Source organism: Rattus rattus, chromosome 18 (assembly GCF_011064425.1).
Source record: "Rattus rattus isolate New Zealand chromosome 18, Rrattus_CSIRO_v1, whole genome shotgun sequence".
In the NCBI taxonomy this organism is placed as follows: domain Eukaryota; kingdom Metazoa; phylum Chordata; class Mammalia; order Rodentia; family Muridae; genus Rattus; species Rattus rattus.
Window position 1 is genome coordinate 36,345,064 of NC_046171.1, and position 19,854 is coordinate 36,364,917.

The 19,854-nt window shown below is 38.8% G+C and overlaps 1 pseudogene; it reads right to left on the reverse strand.

Moving 5' to 3' along the window:
• Positions 1-18,380, reverse strand: part of LOC116886970 — a 50,072-nt pseudogene extending 31,692 nt beyond the window's left edge.
• Positions 18,381-19,854: the final 1,474 nt, after the last annotated feature.

Sequence of the window (19,854 nt, forward strand, 5' to 3'; positions counted from 1 at the left end):
TGTTGTTCTATAAAGCTCATTCTAGCCATCACTGGTAAATGGTTAATAGACTCACTGGAGGGAAGACAGCAGTGAGTTGTAAGAGCCTACACATCAGAAAGTGTTACCTTTCCAACTCTAAAATCAAAGTCGATTTAGGATCTTCCATAGTTCTCACCATGGGACCTTTGCCCCAGACTATGAAAGATATTTATAAATGAGTCATTCTTTTAAAGGAAGAATTAAATATAATTTATCAATTTCTCAATCATCTCTAATTGTTTCAAATTATGTACTTTGGAGTTCATATATACGACAACCTCCCACTCAGGTTGAAACTAGCTTCTGCCTAGAATATTTTTCCACATTTATTCTTAGAACACATGCCATACTTTCTCCTTATATGCCTAGTGATCATGGTGTATGCATCAGCTATGAGTTCTTACAGTATAGTAATTAGTAATTTACCATCATTATCTGTACGTCTATATTACCTCTCTTCCTTCCATCCATTTATTCACTTGACAAATGCCAGTGGACATCTACTATATCATAGTACTGCTTACAGTAATGAAAAATCAGCCTTGTATTTAAGGGCTGGAGACAGAATAGGAATCAAAGATTATCGTTTTGCATTGTTCAATTAGAGAGACCTGGAGTCAACCTTTTTGAGTACACTTACTTTTCAGGCATCAAATTCCCTCACTGATCATTAGATATGCTGTTACCTTCCTCATAAGGAGCTTTCAGGAACATTTTACAGACTATTTCCTAATTTGGTTACAAAGCTCTGGTAAGATTGTCAAAGTAGCTAAAGACGAGGCTTCTAGATGACTGACAGAAAAAGGATGACATTGTAATACTAGTTCATCCTTACGTATTATAAGAAATAGCTAGGAATTATAACTAACCTCTTTAATTTTAGATTCGATACAAAGTTGGATTTTAAGTAGAGTAAAACAAAAGTCATTTTATGTTATACAACAAAGCCACAAGCATATATTAGATTTCAAAATACCCAAAGGCAGTGAAGTAGACGTGGAACATTTGACTTACCTGTAGGCATATGGGACTGGTTAAAAAAAACTGGTCTTGGGCACATGAAAACTCCTTTCAGATTAGGTGACTTAAAACAAAACAAAGCAAAACAAAAGCATATCTTTTAAATAGAAATGTGCTTGCATGTGTACATGTGTGCATGTGTGCAGTGTATGTAGATGCTTATGCACCCTTCTTCACATGTGTATACAGGCCACAACCTGATATTCACTTTTATTGAATTGCTCTCCCCTTTACTTTTGTAGGGAGCAACATTTTCTCACTGAATCTGACTTATAGCGATTTAATTGTCTGGCTAGCAATGAGCCTCAGGCATCTACTTACATCTGCCTCCTAGGCATTGAATTGTAAGGGGTTGAATAAATGTTGAAATTGTACCTGGGTTCGAGGAATCAAAGACAGAATCTCATGTTTCTGTAGCATGCACATTAACAACTAAGCCATTTCTCCAGCCTGCTATTTAACTGAAATTTTCATATAACATTCCAGAATTGAATTTTTGACATATAGATAAGAGGAACTGATCTATCAATGCTTCCCTAAGATTACTTCCAAAAGTCAAGACCATGGCCACGCCCATATTAGACAGTGTAATATAAGAATCATTCGTTTCATTATATATTTAATGGTAGTGGTGATCGAAACTAAGATCTCATGTATGCCAAGCTACACTCGACTGAGTTATAGCTGCTACTTTACATTCACAGACATCATTCAGTCTACAATTATCAGACCAAGGTACCATCACTCCTTACTAATAGTCATGGTATCTAAACTGCACCTATAACTGAAGTTCTCTAAGGTCACTACAATGGAACCCACAATGAGAACAACCATGAGTGGAAACTGAAAATAAAGTTGAATCAATTTATTGTGTAGTCTATGAAAGGACAGACTCAGAAGGAATCATTGCTCATTATCTTTCCCAGCATTTTTGAGCTGGGGATCCAGCATGGCTCGGAAACTTTTTCTTGGCCAACACTAAGAAAATTGACTTGAGAACCCATCTTAAAGAGCTTGGACCCAAGTTATGCCTCTTTCTAATGTGTCATAGTTCTTCTTCTTACTGTACCAGAAAGTTGAGCTTCTGGTTGCATTCATATGCTCTCTCACTCTCTCAAGCAAATCCACAGTCCACCAAGGTGAGACACATTTTTTCCTGGCTCATTGTCATGTGGAATTTGAATTCATAATCTAACCTTCATTATGGCCTCTAGGATAATGCCAAAAAGAGTTGGCAGCTGAAATTCTTTTTCTTTGAACTTCTGTGATATGGTGAATATCCTTGGATGCTTATACTTCCTTGAACAGTCCTGAGTTTGCACAGTTCCTTAGAGCAATGTACTCTCCCTTGTTGTAGTTGTCAACTGATAGGAGGACATTTCTTTTTCATTTTATGTATTCTTTTATTTTAGCCTGGCTGAAATTTGATGCCTTAGAAGCTAATCCTCAGATGCCTATTCAGGTATCTTTGCTGTTATACATAGAATCATCCCATCTTTTCAAGCACATGAGAGAGAAAGAGAGGGGGGAGAGGGAGAGGACAGATTGATGATAGATAGGCGAGTGGTGGGTGATAGATATATAGATAGATAGATGATAGATGGATAGATGGATGGATAGGATAGATAGATAGATAGATAGATAGATAGATAGATAGATAGATAGATAGATAGATGGATGGATAGATAGATAGGTAGGTAGAGATGATAGACAAAAAGAGAGAAGAAAATATTAACAATCACCCACAATTAAATGAGGCAAAATTAAAATGATACATGATAATTAATAGGAGAAATTAGAAAGTACTGTTTATTAAATTTTGAAAGACAGAATGATCCTGGTATTTTTCTCCATCGGGAATGCAGAAATTAAAAGTGACTCTCATGTATCAGTAGATGTTTTGTCTCAAGAAACTTATATGACAGAGCCAAACCTAATTTTGTATTTTAGTTCTGACTAAGGGCAAGAGGCTTAGGCTAATTGAAATTAGCAGCAGGTGTGTTGGTTCACTAAACTAGAAAGAGTAAGATTCTGCTAGTAAGATTAAAATGTAGAAATCCAACTCTTGCATACCTCAAAAATTAACAGAACTGAATAATAAAACTGACTACTGCTGAAATGAGAAGTAGTACTATTTTCAAAGATATAGTGAAATGAGGATGCATGTACACTGTTGGTATAAATGTAAGAGACATTACTGTGACAAGCATCGATAAAGTTTCTTTTAGAAGGTGAAAATAGAACTAGTAGTCTACTTTTTGATATGAATCAAAAATCAACATATTGATGTACGGTCAAAATAATTAAAGGTAAGACTTACCGTTTCTATGTCTGTGATCAAAGCAGCAATATTTCTAAGACTGTCCCTAGTGAAGACTCCTAATTATGGGGGAAATGGAGCCTGGGACAGGCCATTTTCTGTAACAAGGTAAGGCTTCCTGTGGTGGAACTGGACCACCGACCTAGCCAAAAAGCCTTTAATCTATAATTTGTCCTGCCTGTAAGATATGCTGGGGTAACAGTAACTCAAAACTTCTGGAATGGCCAACAAATGACTGGTCCAACTTGAGGCCTGTAACATGAGAGGGAACTGACTCTTGACATTGCCTAGAGGGCCAGGAACAGCATCTGTATAGTCCAGAGACCTACTATAGAACCAAACATGACTAGCAAATTAAAAAGAAAAGTCAGTGAAATAATTACTAATGGTATTCTGCTATATACATGGATCAGAATCTAACCAAGAGGTTCATCTAGCAACTGATGGTTGCAGATGCCTATAGTCAAACATTAGGCAGAACCTAGGGAACCCTCCAAAAGAGAAGAAGAATGGATTCTAAAAACCAGATAAATCAAGGACTCTATAAAATCCTGGCCCACAGAATTAACTAAGCAGAGTCCTCAGAGACTAAAGTGACAGTCATGAAGCCTGGATGGTTCTGACCTAGGACCTCTGCACATATACTTTGATTATGTAGCTTAGTGTCCTTGGGGGACTCCTAGCAGAGGCAGTGTGGCAGGCAGGGTTATTTCTGATTCTTCTGCCTGCTCTTGGAACCCTCTTCTTCCTAGTGGGTTGCCTTGGCTAGCCTTGTTGTGAGTGTCTGTGCTTAGTCTTAGTGTAATTTGTTATGATTTACTTTGTTGATATTTCTGGGCAGCCTACAGTTTCCTGAATGGAAGCAGATGAGGAGTAGATCTAGAGATGGAGCAGGGAGACTGAGAGGCATGGAGGGAGGGGTAAATGTGGTCAGGATGACAAAATATATGAGAAAAAAATGAATAAAGATAATAAGGTGGGGTTGGGGATTTAGCTCACTGGTAGAGCGCTTGCCTAGCAAGCACAAGGCCCTGGGTTTGGTCCCCCGCTCCAAAAAAAGAAAAAAGATAATAAGGAAACAAACATATAAATAAATAAATAAATAAATAAATAAATAAATAAATAAATTTAAAGAAACCCAAATTCCATTAATAATGAATGGCAGAACAAAACCTCTGATGCACATGAAAAGGAAAATTATTCAAAATTACAAGGAAGAAAATTCTGACATATTAACCAATTCAAAAAAGATTTTCAGTAAAACTGACAGTAGGGTTTACACACAGGCTGAGCCGGCACAAGGCATTCAGGTGCTGAGCTTGAGGACTTCAAAGGAATCAGAAGGATGAGGGTTCAAGACCAAACTGAGTTATATAATAGAACCTGTCCCCAAAATAACACACAACCTGTCTCCATCTGCATGCCTCAGAGTTAAACCTATGGCACAGCTCTTTGTACAAAAATCCTCCCTGGAGAGAGCTAGTCTCCCAGGAGTGCTGCCACTCCTAAGTCCACAGTTGAGACGAATGTTTTTGCTAGAATAACTGACCAAAGAGGGACTGGCCAGGTGACAACTTAGGAACAGCAGAGCAACTGGGAACAGGCTCCTTCCAGTCTCCATCTGACACCCTGGGGTTAACCCTGTGACACAGTTTTCCAGACCCAAATCCTGACCATAGAGAGCTGCCCTCCCAGGAGAGCTGATACACCTAAGATCACAGGAGAGACAGCTACTATCAGGGACAGCAAGACCAACTAGCACCAGAGATAAGAAGATGGTAAGAAGCAAGCTAAAAAACTAAGCAACAGAAACCAAGGCATCATCAGAACCTAGATCTCCCACCACAGCAAGTTCTGGATACCCCAACACACCAAAAAAGAAAGATTTGGAATTAAAAATCACATCTTATGATGATAGAGGACTTTAAGAAGGACCTAAATAACTCACTCCCATAAAGAAAGACAGGACAACACAAGTAAACAAGTAGAAGCCTTTAAAGAGGAAACATAAATATCCATTAAAGGATTACAGGAAAACACAACTAAACTGGTGAAGGAATTGAACAAATATTTCTAGAATCCAGAAATGGAAATAGAAACAATAAAAAAAATCACAATGGGAGACAACCCTGAAGATAGTAAACCTAGGAACAAAATCTGGAGTCATTGATGAGACTACAAGAGATAGAAGAGAGAATCTCAGGTAGAGAAGATACCATAGAAAAGATTGTCATAATAGTCAAATAAAATGTAAAATGCAAAAAGCTCCAAACCCATACTATCCAGGAAACTCAGGACACAATGGACAGAACAAACCTGAGGATAACAGGTATAGAAGATAGTGAAGATTCCAGATTTAAAGGGTCAGAAAATATCTTAACAAAATTATAGAAGAAATTTTCTGTAGTTAAAGAAAGAGATGTGCATGAACATACAAGAAACATACATAATCCAAAGTAGACTGGACCAGAAAAGAAACCACTCCCATCACAAAATAATCAAAACAGCAAATGCACAAAACAAAGACAGAATATTAAAGGCAGTAGGGAGAAAAAGGTCAAGTAACATATAAAGGAAGACCTGTCAGAATTATACCAGAATTCTCAACAGAGACTCCAAAAGCCAGAAGATCCTAGGTATAGGACATACAGACACTAAGAAAACAGAAATGCCAGCCCAGGCTACTATACCCAGCAAAACTATTAATCAACATAGATGGAGAAACCAAGATATTCCATGAAAAAAACAAAAAAACACAATATCTTTTTTTATTGGATAATTCTTTATTTACATTTAAAATGTTGTTCCCTTTCCCAGTTTCCTATTCATAAGCCCCCTAACTCCTCCCTTTCCCCTTCATCTATAAGGGTGTTCCCTTCCCCATCCATTGCCTCTTAATCCCCCAGCATTCCCTTATACTGAGGATCCAATCTGGGCAGGACCAAGGGCTTCTCCTTCCATTGGTACCCAACAAGGCCATCCTCTGCTACATATGCAGTGGAGCCATGGATCAGTCTATGTATAGTCTTTGGGGAGTTGTTTAGTCCCTGGAAGATCTGGTTGGTTGGCATTGTTGTTCTTATGGGGTTGCAAGTCCCTTCAGCTCTTTCAACACTTTCTTTAATTCTTCCAACGGGGGTCCCGTTCTCAGTTCAGTGGTTTATTGCTAGCATTAGCCTCTGTATTTGACACGTTCTGGCTGTGTCTCTCAGGAGAACTCCAGTTCCTATCAGCATGCCCGTCTTAACTTCATCAATCTTATCTAGTTTTGGTGGATATATATATATATATATATATATATATATATATATATATATATATATATTTATATATGCCACATGTGGGGCAGGATCTGAATGGCTGTTCCTTTGCTCTCTGCTCATCTACATTTTGGTCATCCTTCTTCTAGAGCTTGATGTGGTCTGCGGATTGCATCTTGGACAAATCGAGCTTTTGGGCTAATATCCACTTGTCAGTGAGTGCATACCATGTGGGTTTCTCTGTGATTGTGTTACCTCACTCAGGATGATATTTTCTAGTTCAATCCATTTGCCTATGAATTTCAAGAAGTCATATTTTTGATAGCTGAATAATACTCCAGGGTGTAGATATACCACATTTTCTGTATCCATTCCTCTGTTGAAGAGGATCTGGGTTCTTTCCAGCTTCTGCCCATTATAAATAAGGCTGCTATGAACATAGTGGAGAATCTTTCTTAATAAAAGAATTTCTGGGGGAATCACCATCCCTGACCTCAAACAGTATTACAGAGAAATAATGATAAAAACTGAATGGTATTGGTACAGACACAGGCAGAGACAGGCAGATAGGTCAGTGGAATAGAATTGAAGACCCAAAATCTTTAAACAAATCCAGCCCTACAAAGGATAATAGCTGGAAAACACCAATACAAGAAAGGAAACTATATCCTAGAAAAAGCAAGAAAGTAAACTTCTTTCAACAGACCCAAAAGAAGATAGCCACACAAACATAATCCCATGCCTAACAATAAAAGTAACAGAAAATAACAATCATTGCTCCCTAATATCTTCAGCATCAACTGACTCATTCCTCAATAAAAATACATATACTAACAGAACAGATATGTGGACAGGACCCAGGATTTTGCTGCATACACGAAATGCACCTTCATGATAAAGAGAGACACTACTTCACAGTAAATGCTAGAAAAAATTTTCCAAGTGAATGGTCCCAAGAAACAGGCTGAACTAACTAGCCATTCTAATATCAAATAAAATTGACTTCCAACCAAAATTTATCAAAAAGAAAAAAAAAAGATAAGGAACAGCCCGTCATGCTCATCAAAGGAAAATCTACCAAAATGTATTCTCAATTCAAAATATCTATGCTCAAAATGCAAGTGCACACACATTCATAAAAGAAACTTTACTAAAGTCCAAAACACATATTGCACCTCACACAATAAAAACGGGAGAATTTAACACCCTACTTTCAACAATGAAGAGACCATGGAAACAGAAAATTAACAGAGACATAGTGAAACTAACCAGAGTTATGAACCAAGTGGATTTAACAGTATCTAAATATTATTTGATCCTAAAATAAAAAAAAGTACCTTATTCTCAGCACCTTATTATACCTTCTCCAAAACTGACCATATAATCAGTCACAAAACAGGCCTTAAGAAATACAAGAAATTGAAATAATCCCATGAATCCTACCACCTAATCATGGACTAAGGCTGGTCTTCAAAAACAACAAAAACAACAGAAAATACACATATACATGAAAGCTGAAAAATGATACCCAGGTCAACGAAGAAATAAAGAAATTTTAAAATTTAATGAAAGTGAAACATAACATACACAAACTTATGGAACACAATGAAAGCAGTGCTAAGAGGAAAACTCATAGCTCTGAGTGCACTAAAAAGAAATTGGAGAAAGCATACATTAGCAGCTTGACAGCTCTTCTGAAATCTATAGAGCAAAAAGAAACACCCACACCCGCGGATCCCGGCCCGCAGCAGCTCTCTGCTCCCAGAACCCGTGGGAGAGATACCTTACCGCCTGGTCAGGTGGGCACTCCTGAGGCTGCAGAGCAGAAGAGACCACCAACACTGCCCACCCCTGCCCACATCCCTGGCCCAAGAGGAAACTGTATAAGGCCTCTGGGCTCCCGTGGAGAGGGCCCAGGTGAGGCAGGAGCCCTGCCTGAGACACCGCCGGAACCTGAAGGAAACAGACCGGATAAACAGTTCTCTGCACCCAAATCCCGTGGGAGGGAGAGCTAAACCTTCAGAGAGGCAGACACGCCTGCGAAACCAGAAAAGACTGCTCTCTACACACATTGCTGATTCCAGAGGAAAACACCGGAGGCCATCTGGAACCCTGGTGCACGGAGGCTCCCGGAAGAGGCGGCGCAGATCTTCCCGGTTGCTGCCACCGCGGAGAGCCCGTGGGCAGCACCCCGCGAGCGAACTCGAACCTCGGGACCACAGGTAAGACCAACTTTTCTGCTGCAAGTGACCTGCCTGGTGAACTCAAGACACAGGCCCACAGGAACAGCTGAAGACCTGTAGAGGGACAAAACTACACACACGAAAGCAGAACACTCTGTCCCCATAACTGGCTGAAAGAAAACAGTAAAACAGGTCTACAGCACTCCTGACACACAGGCTTATAGGACAGTCTAGCCACTGTCAGAATTAGCAGAACAAAGTAACACTAGAGATAATCTGATGGCGAGAGGCAAGCGCAGGAACACAAGCAACAGAAACCAAGACTACATGGCATCATCGGAGCCCAATTCTCCCACCAAAACAAACATGGAATATCCAAACACACCAGAAAAGCAAGATCTAGTTTCAAAATCAGATTTGATCATGATGCTGGAGGACTTCAAGAAAGACGTGAAGAACTCCCTTAGAGAACAAGTAGAAGCCTACAGAGAGGAATCGCAAAAATCCCTGAAAGAATTCCAGGAAAACACAAACAAACAGTTGAAGGAATTGAAAATGGAAATAGAAGCAATCAAGAAAGAACACATGGAAATAACCCTGGATATAGAAAACCAAAAGAAGAGACAAGGAGCTGTAGATACAAGCTTCACCAACAGAATACAAGAGATGGAAGAGAGAATCTCAGGAGCAGAAGATTCCATAGAAATCATTGACTCAACTGTCAAAGATAATGTAAAAGCGGAAAAAGCTACTGGTCCAAAACATACAGGAAATCCAGGACTCAATGAGAAGATCAAACCTAAGGATAATAGGTATAGAAGAGAGTGAAGACTCCCAGCTCAAAGGACCAGTAAATATCTTCAACAAAATCATAGAAGAAAACTTCCCTAACCTAAAAAAAGAGATACCTATAAGCATACAAGAAGCCTACAGAACTCCAAATAGATTGGACCAGAAAAGAAACAACTCCCGTCACATAATAGTCAAAACACTAAACGCTCAAAATAAAGAAAGAATATTAAAAGCAGTAAGGGAAAAAGGACAAGTAACATATAAAGGCAGACCTATCAGAATCACACCTGACTTCTCGCCAGAAACTATGAAGGCCAGAAGATCCTGGACTGATGTCATACAGACCCTAAGAGAACACAAATGCCAGCCCAGGCTACTGTATCCTGCAAAACTCTCAATTAACATAGATGGAGAAACCAAGATATTCCATGACAAAACCAAATTTACACAATATCTTTTCTACAAATCCAGCACTACAAAGGATAATAAATGGTAAAGCCCAACATAAGGAGGCAAGCTATACCCAAGAAGAGGCAAGAATCTAATCGTCTTGGCAACAAAACAAAGAGAAGAAAAGCACACAAACACAACCTCACATCCAAATATGAATATAACGGGAAGCAATAATCACTATTCCTTAATATCTCTCAACATCAATGGCCTCAACTCCCCAATAAAAAGACATAGATTAACAAACTGGATACGCGACGAGGACCCTGCATTCTGCTGCCTACAGGAAACACACCTCAGAGACAAAGACAGACACTACCTCAGAGTGAAAGGCTGGGAAACAACTTTCCAAGCAAATGGTCAGAAGAAGCAAGCTGGAGTAGCCATTCTAATATCAAATAAAAATCAATTTCCAACTAAAAGTCATCAAAAAAGATAAGGAAGGACACTTCATATTCATCAAAGGAAAAATCCACCAAGATGAACTCTCAATCCTAAATATCTAAGCCCCAAATACAAGGGCACCTACATACGTAAAAGAAACCTTACTAAAGCTCCAAACACACATTGCACCTCACACAATAATAGTAGGAGATTTCAACACCCCACTCTCATCAATGGACAGATCATGGAAACAGAAATTAAACAGAGACGTAGACAGACTAAGAGAAGTCATCAGCCAAATGGACTTAACGGATATTTATAGAACGTTCTACCCTAAAGCAAAAAGGATATACCTTCTTCTCAGCTCCTCATGGTACTTTCTCCAAAATTGACCATATAATTGGTCAAAAACAGGCCTCAACAGATACAGAAAGATAGAAATAATCCCATGCGTGCTATCGGACCACCACGGCCTAAAGCTGGTCTTCAATAACAATAAGGGAAGAATGCCCACATATACGTGGAAACTGAACAATGCTCTACTCAATGATAACCTGGTCAAGGAAGAAATAAAGAAAGAAATTAAAAACTTTTTAGAATTTAATGAAAATGAAGGTACAACATACCCAAACTTATGGGACACAATGAAAGCTGTGCTAAGAGGAAAACTCATAGCGCTGAGTGCCTGCAGAAAGAAACAGGAAAGAGCATATGTCAGCAGCTTGACAGCACACCTAAAAGCTCTAGAACAAAAAGAAGCAAATACACCCAGGAAGAGTAGAAGGCAGGAAATAATCAAACTCAGAGCTGAAATCAACCAAGTAGAAACAAAAAGGACCATAGAAAGAATCAACAGAACCAAAAGTTGGTTCTTTGAGAAAATCAACAAGATAGATAAACCCCTAGCCAGACTAACGAGAGGACACAGAGAGTGTGTCCAAATTAACAAAATCAGAAATGAAAAGGGAGACATAACTACAGATTCAGAGGAAATTCAAAAAATCATCAGATCTTACCATAAAAGCCTATATTCAACAAAACTTGAAAATCTACAGGAAATGGACAATTTCCTAGACAGATACCAGGTACCGAAGTTAAATCAGGAACAGATAAACCAGTTAAACAACCCCATAACTCCTAAGGAAATAGAAGCAGTCATTAAAGGCCTCCCAACCAAAAAAGAGCCCAGGTCCAGACGGGTTTAGTGCAGAATTCTATCAGACCTTCATAGAAGACCTCATACCAATATTATCCAAACTATTCCACAAAATTGAAACAGATGGAGCACTACCGAATTCCTTCTATGAAGCCACAATTACTCTTATACCTAAACCACACAAAGACCCAACAAAGAAAGAGAACTTCAGACCAATTTCCCTTATGAACATCGATTTAAAAATACTCAACAAAATTCTGGCAAACCGAATCAAGAGCACATCAAAACAATCATCCACCATGATCAAGTAGGCTTCATCCCAGGCATGCAGGGATGGTTTAATATACGGAAAACCATCAACGTGATCCATTATATAAACAAACTGAAAGAACAAAACCACATGATCATTTCATTAGATGCTGAGAAAGCATTTGACAAAAATTCAACACCCCTTCATGATAAAAGTCCTGGAAAGAATAGGAATACAAGGCCCATACCTAAACATAATAAAAGCCATATACAGCAAACCAGTTGCTAACATTAAACTAAATGGAGAGAAACTTGAAGCAATCCCACTAAAATCAGGGACTAGACAAGGCTGCCCACTCTCTCCCTACTTATTCAATATAGTTCTTGAAGTTCTAGCCAGAGCAATCAGACAACAAAAGGAGATCAAGGGGATACAGATCGGAAAAGAAGAAGTCAAAATATCACTATTTGCAGATGATATGATAGTATATTTAAGTGACGCCAAAAGTTCCACCAGAGAACTACTAAAGCTGATAAACAACTTCAGCAAAGTGGCTGGGTATAAAATTAACTCAAATAAATCAGTAGCCTTCCTCTACACAAAAGAGAAACAAGCCGAGAAAGAAATTAGGGAAACGACACCCTTCATAATAGACCCAAATAATATAAACTACCTCGGTGTGACTTTAACCAAGCAAGTAAAAGATCTGTACAATAAGAACTTCAAGACACTGAAGAAAGAAATTGAAGAAGACCTCAGAAGGTGGAAAGATCTCCAATGCTCATGGATTGGCAGGATTAATATAGTAAAATGGCCATTTTACCAAAAGCGATCTACAGATTCAATGCAATCCCCATCAAAATACCAATCCAATTCTTCAAAAGAGTTAGACAGAACAATTTGCAAATTCATCTGGAATAACAAAAACCCAGGATAGCTAAACTATCCTCAACAATAAAAGGACTTCAGGGGAATCACTATCCCTGAACTCAAGCAGTATTACAGAGCAATAGTGATAAAACTGCATGGTATTGGTACAGAGACAGACAGATAGACCAATGGAACAGAATTGAAGACCCAGAAATGAACCCACACACCTATGGTCACTTGATTTTTTGACAAAGGAGCCAAATCCATCCAATGGAAAAAAAGATAGCATTTTCAGCAAATGGTGCTGGTTCAACTGGAGGTCAACATGTAGAAGAATGCAGATCGATCCATGCTTATCACCCTGTACAAAGCTTAAGTCCAAGTGGATCAAGGACCTCCACATCAAACCAGACACACTCAAACTAATAGAAGAAAAACTAGGGAAGCATCTGGAACACATGGGTACTGGAAAAAATTTCCTGAACAAAACACCAATGGCGTATGCTCTAAGATCAAGAATCGACAAATGGGATCTCATAAAACTGCAAAGCTTCTGTAAGGCAAAGGACACTGTGGTTTGGGACAAACGCAACCAACAGATTGGGAAAAGATCTTTACCAATCCTACAACAGATAGAGGCCTTATATCCAAAATATACAAAGAACTCAAAAAAGTTAGACCAAGGGGAGACAAATAACCCTATTAAAAAATGGGGTTCAGAGCTAAACAAAGAATTCACAGCTGAGGAATGCCGAATGGCTGAGAAACACCTAAAGAAATGTTCAACATCTTTAGTCATCAGGGAAATGCAAATCAAAACAACCCTGAGATTTCACCTCACACCAGTGAGAATGGCTAAGATCAAAAACTCAGGTGACAGCAAATGCTGGCGAGGATGTGGAGAAAGAGGAACACTCCTCCATTGTTGGTGGGATTGCAGACTGGTACAACCATTCTTGAAATCAGTCTGGAGGTTCCTCAGAAAATTGGACATTAAACTGCCTGAGGATCCAGCTATCCCTCTCTTGGGCATATACCCAAAAGATGTCCCAACATATAAAAAAGACACGTGCTCCACTATGTTCATCGCAGCCTTATTTATAATAGCCAGAAGCTGGAAAGAACCCAGATGCCCTTCAACAGAGGAATGGATACAGAAAATGTGGTATATCTACACAATGGAATATTACTCAGCTATCAAAAACAACGAGTTTATGAAATTTGTAGGCAAATGGTTGGAACTGGAAAATATCATCCTGAGTGAGCTAACCCAATCACAGAAAGACATACATGGTATGCACTCATTGATAAGTGGCTATTAGCCCAAATGCCTGAATTACCCTAGATGTCTAGAACAAATGAAACTCAAGACGGATGATCAAAATGTGAATGCTTCACTCCTTCTTTAAAAGGGGAACAAGAATACCCTTGGCAGGGAAGAGAGAGGCAAAGATTAAAACAGAGACTGAAGGAACATCCATTCAGAGCCTGCCCCACATGTGGCCCATATATATACAGCCACCCAATTAGACAAGATGGATGAAGCAAAGAAGTGCAGAAGTGTAGATCGCTCCTGAGAGACACAGCCAGAATACAGCAAATACAGAGGCGAATGCCAGCAGCAAACCTCTGAACTGAGAATGGGACCCCCCGTTGAAGGAATCAGAGAAAGAACTGGAAGAGCTTGAAGGGGCTCGAGACCCTATATGTACAACAATGACAAGCCACCAGAGCTTCCAGGGACTAAGCCACTACCTAAAGACTATACATGGACTGACCCTGGACTCTGACCTCATAGGTAGCAATGAATATCCTAGTAAGAGCACCAGTGGAAGGGGAAGCCCTGGGTCCTGCTAATACTGAACCCCAGTGAACTAGACTGTTGCGGGGAGGGCGGCAATGGGGGGAGGGTGGGGAGGGGAACACCCATAAGGAAGGGGAGGGGGGAGGGGGATGTTTGCCCGGAAACCGGGAAAGGGAATAACAATCGAAATATATATAAAAAATATTCAAGATAATAAAAAAAAAAAAAAAAAAAACAAATACACCCAAGAGGAGTAGACAGCAGGAAATAATCAAACTCAGGACTGAAATCAACCAAGTAAAAACAAGAATGACTATAAAAAGAATTAACAAAACCAGGAGCTGGTTCTTTGAGTTAATCAACAAGATAGACAAACCCTAAGCCAGACTAACCAGAGGGCACAGAGACAGTATCCAAATTAACAAAATCAGAAATGAAAAGGGAGTCATAACAACAGAATCTAAGAAAACTGAAAAAAAAACATCAGATCCTACTACAAAAGTCTATACCCAACAAAACTGGAAAATCGGCATGAAACAGACAATTTTCTAGACAGATACCAGGTACCAATGTTAAATTAAGATCAGATAAACCATCTAAACAGTCCCATAACCCCTAAAGAAATAGAAGCAGTCAATAACAGATTCCCAACCAAAAAAATTCCAGGACCAGATGGGTTTAATGCAGAATTCTTTCTGAACTTCAAAGAAGACCTACTACAAATATAGTCCAAACTATTCCACAAAATAGAAAGAGAAGAAACTCTACCTAATTAGTATTATAAAGCCAAAATTTCACTCATTATTAACCACACAAAGACCCAACAACAAAGGAGAACTTCAGACCAATTTCACTTCTGAATATTGATGTAAAAATGCTCAATAAAATGATGTCAATTCAAATCCATGAACACATCAAAACAGTCATCCATCACGATCCAGTAGGCTTCTTGCCGCAGATGCAGGGATGGTTCAATAGACAGAAATCCATCAGGCTGACCCACTATATAAACAAACTCAAAAAACATCACTTGATCATTTCATTAGATGCTGAGAAAACATTTGATAAAATTCAATACCACTTCATGATAAAAGTTTTGGAAATTACAGGAATTCAGGGCCCATACATAAACATAGCAAAAGCAATATACAGCAAACCAGTAGCCAAACTAAATGGAGAGAAACTTTAAGCAATCCCACTAAAATCGGGAACTTAACAAGGCTGCCCACTTTCTCCCTACTTATTCAATATAGTACTTAAAGTCCTAGCCAGAACAAGTAGAAAACAAAAAGAAGTCAATGGAATACAAATTGGAAAGGAAGAAGTCAAAATGTCACTATTTGCAGAAGATATACTTATGGGACCCCAAAAATTCCACCAGGGAACCTAATAAACAACTTCAGCAAAGTGGCTGAATATAAAATTAACTCAAATTTTCCTCTACTCAAAGGATAAACAGACTGAGAAAGAAATTAGGGAAATAACAACTTTCACAATAGTCACAAATAATATAAAATATCTCAGTTTGACTCTAACCAAGCAAGTGAAAGATCTGTATGACAAGAACTGCAAGTTTCTGAAGAAAGAAATGGAAGATCTCAGAAAATAAAAAGATCTCCCATGATCATGGATTGGCAGGATTAATATAGTAAAAATGGTCATCTTGCTGAAAGCAATCAACAGATTCCATGCAAATTCTCATCAAAATTTAAATTCAATTCTTCATAGAGTTAGAAAGAGCGGTATGCAAATTTATTTGAAATAACAAAAAATCAAGGATACCAAAAACTATTCTCAGCAATGAAAGAAATTCTAGGAGAATCACCTGACCTCAATCTATACTATAGAGCAATAGTGAAAAAACTACATGTTATTGGTACGGAGACAGGTGGGTAGATCTATGGAATTGAACAGAAGACTCAGAAATGAACCCACACCCCTATGGTCACTAGATCTTTGACAAAGGAGCTAAAACCATCCAGTGGGGGGGAAAAATAGCGTTTTCTACAAACGGTGCTGGTGCAACTGGAGGTCAGCATGTGGAACGATGCAAATCGATCCATTCTTATCACCCTGTACAAAGCTCAAATTTAAATGGATCAAGGACCTCCACATGAAACCAAATATACTCAAACTAATAGAAGAAAACGTGGGGAAGAACCTTAAACATGTGGGAACATGGGAAACTTTCCTGAACAGAGCACCAACGACTTATGTTCTAAGATAAACAACTAACAACTGGGACCTCATAAAATCACAAAGCTACTGTAAGGCAAAGGACACTTTCAATAGGACAAAATGGCAGCCAACAGATTGGAAAAAGATCTTTACAAATCCTACAACAGGTAGAGAGCTAATATCCAATATATACAAAGAACTCAAGTTAGACCTCAGAGAACCAAATAAACTTATTAAAAATGGGGAATAGAGCTAAACAAAAAATTCTCAACTGAGGAAAATCAAATGGCTGAGAAGTACCTAGAAAAATGTTCAACATCCTTAATCTTCAGGTAGAGGATGTAGAGAAAGAGAAACACTCCTCCATTTTTGGTGGAATTACAAGTTGGTACAACTACTATGGAAATCAGTCTAGTGTTTCCTTAGAAAACTGGACATAGTACAACCTGAGGACTCAGCTATACCTCTCCTACTCACATACCCAAAAGATTCTCCAACATTTAACAAGGACACGTGCTCCATAGCAGCCTTATTTATAATAGTCAGAAGATGGAAAGGACCCAGATGTCCTTCAACAGAGGGATGGATACAGAAAATGTGGTACATCTACACAATGGAGTACTACTCGGCTATTAAAAACCATTTCTTTATCATTTGTTTGACTTTAAGCAATTCTGCCTGGATAGTTTTTTCTCCTGTGGCACCTCCTGTGCCTTCTTAAGACCAGTCAATGCATGTTCATATTATTTTAATCCTTGCCATCCTTGCATTCTTCAGTATAGTGCTTTAGTATTTGAAGGGTCCATTTCAAGATCCTCCAAGCAACTGTCAATTGCCCCTGCCTATTTGACATCTCCAATTTACAAGCACCGATATTCAGCACACAAATTAAGGCTATAGGTTGCAGTAGGATATATCTGCTTTCTCAACAACAGAATTTGAACTATGCACATACCTTAAAACTTCACATGTTTTTAATAGCCATCTTCCAGTTCTGAGACTTAAAAAGGTATTTCCAATGTTTTTTTAAGTTCGGATATTAATAAAATTTTATCTATGTCTTTTAAGTCTACATCTGCATCCTCAGGGAAATCTGGATGACTGTCACCAGAGTCATCTTTGGGGAATATTCCCCAGTCATCTCCTTTCAATTCTCCACATCCTGCAATAAGACACAGTTTGGCTTGTTTTTCACCATTCACATCTCCATTTTCAAGCATCCTTGCCACACGTAGTCCTTTTATTACTTGACCAAATACCACATGTTTCCATCCAAGTGAGGGGTTGGAACTGTTGTGATAAAGAACTGAGAATCATTTGTGTTGGGACCTGCATTTGCCATGCTCAGCAAACCCTCCCGATCATGCTTATAATGAAAATTCACATCTTCAAATTTTTCACCAGAAATATTTTCTCCACCTGTCCCATTCTCAAGTCTCTACCCTGAGTCATACGTTTTTTAACAATTCATTGGAAAGGACATCCTTTAAAGTGGAGAGGTTTCCCAGTTGTGGATCCAGTGCCTTTTTCTCCTGTACACAATGCATGAAAATGTTCTGCAGTTTGGGGAACAATATCTGGAAACAATTCTAAAACAATTCATCCAACTCTCTCCCCACTGATGTCCATGTCAAAGAAGACCTGCAGGTTCTTGGAATTAGAAGGGTTGGAGGCTGGTGATGGGTGGGACATCTTCATGGCAGGTGCCCGAAAGTGGGACAAGAGTGCCTCATGGGCAAGAGTGGAGAAGTTAGAGAAAGAACTGAAGGAGCTGAAGGGATTTGCAATCCATAGGAAGCACAACAATATCAATCAACCAGTCGCCCCAGAGCTCTCAGGGACTAAATCACCAACCAAAGAGTACATATGAAGAGATCCATGGCTCCAGCTGCATATGTAGCAGAGGATGACCTTCTCAGGCATCAATGGGAGAAGAGACCCTTGGTCCTGTGAAGACTTTGATGCCCCAATGTACGGGAATGTCACAGTGAGGAGGTGGGAGGGAGTGGGTGGGAGGGTGGGGGAGCACCCTCATAGAAGCAGGGGGAGGGGGAGAGGATGGGGGTTTCTGGAAGGGAAACCAGGAAAGGGGATAACATTTGAAATGTAAATAAAGAAAATATCCAATTAAAAAAACTGCCAGTGGGGTTGGGGATTTAACTCAGCGGTAGAGCGCTTGCCTAGCAGCGCAAGGCCCTGGGTTCAGTCCCCAGCTGGGGGGGGGGGGAACTGCCATAAAGGAAAAAGGCAATGAGCTCACACAAGCTCTTTAGAATAATCAAGTTAATACAAACTGAAAGTGAAATAGTGATCATAAGATCCTTGGACACAAAAGAATAGGAAATTATTTAATGTGTACGACATATATATGTTGTGGTAATAGTTTCACAGCATTTCAAATGCATTTAATACTACTGAACTAAATACTAAATATATGAAAGTGGTAAAATAGTGTTATGTGAATTATTCCACAATTAGTAAAATGGGCTAAAACGTAAGATGATTCAGAAATTTTCAATAGAATCATAGAATAGAACGTTCATTCTCTTTCTTCTTTACAATTTCTTTTATTATTCAGAATAGATTTTTAAAATGAGTTTATATTTATTACCTTTTCAAATTGGAGCTTATGTTTTAAAGTAGTAATCAAAGGAATGTCAGTACATTTTCTAAGAACCAAAATTAGTTTCTTATACCAGTACTAGTGAAGTGTGAATTAAAGAACGAAACATTCCTATTAGCACCTAATCATTACAGTTAAAATCCACTACGAATTATAAAAATCACTGCTCTGAATATTATTATACACAACATAAATGCACACATGCACATACACACACACATGCACACATATGAAAAGAAACACATACCTCACCATATTACACACAGACACACAATACACACACACACACACAAACAAGCTACACATACATGCACAAACACCACACACCTTTCACACACACATGCACACACACCACATACTACACATATGTGCATAAATGTGGCACACATGCATAGCAGAATAAGTACTCCAAAAGCAACAAAATTATGTGGAGGAAAAAAAAACAGTTTTCAAGTGTCTTTGCCGAACTACTGCATACAACATACAATTCGAGTGGTGCCAATAGGGAGCACAGAGCTATTTAAGGTTTCTGTGATGGATAAA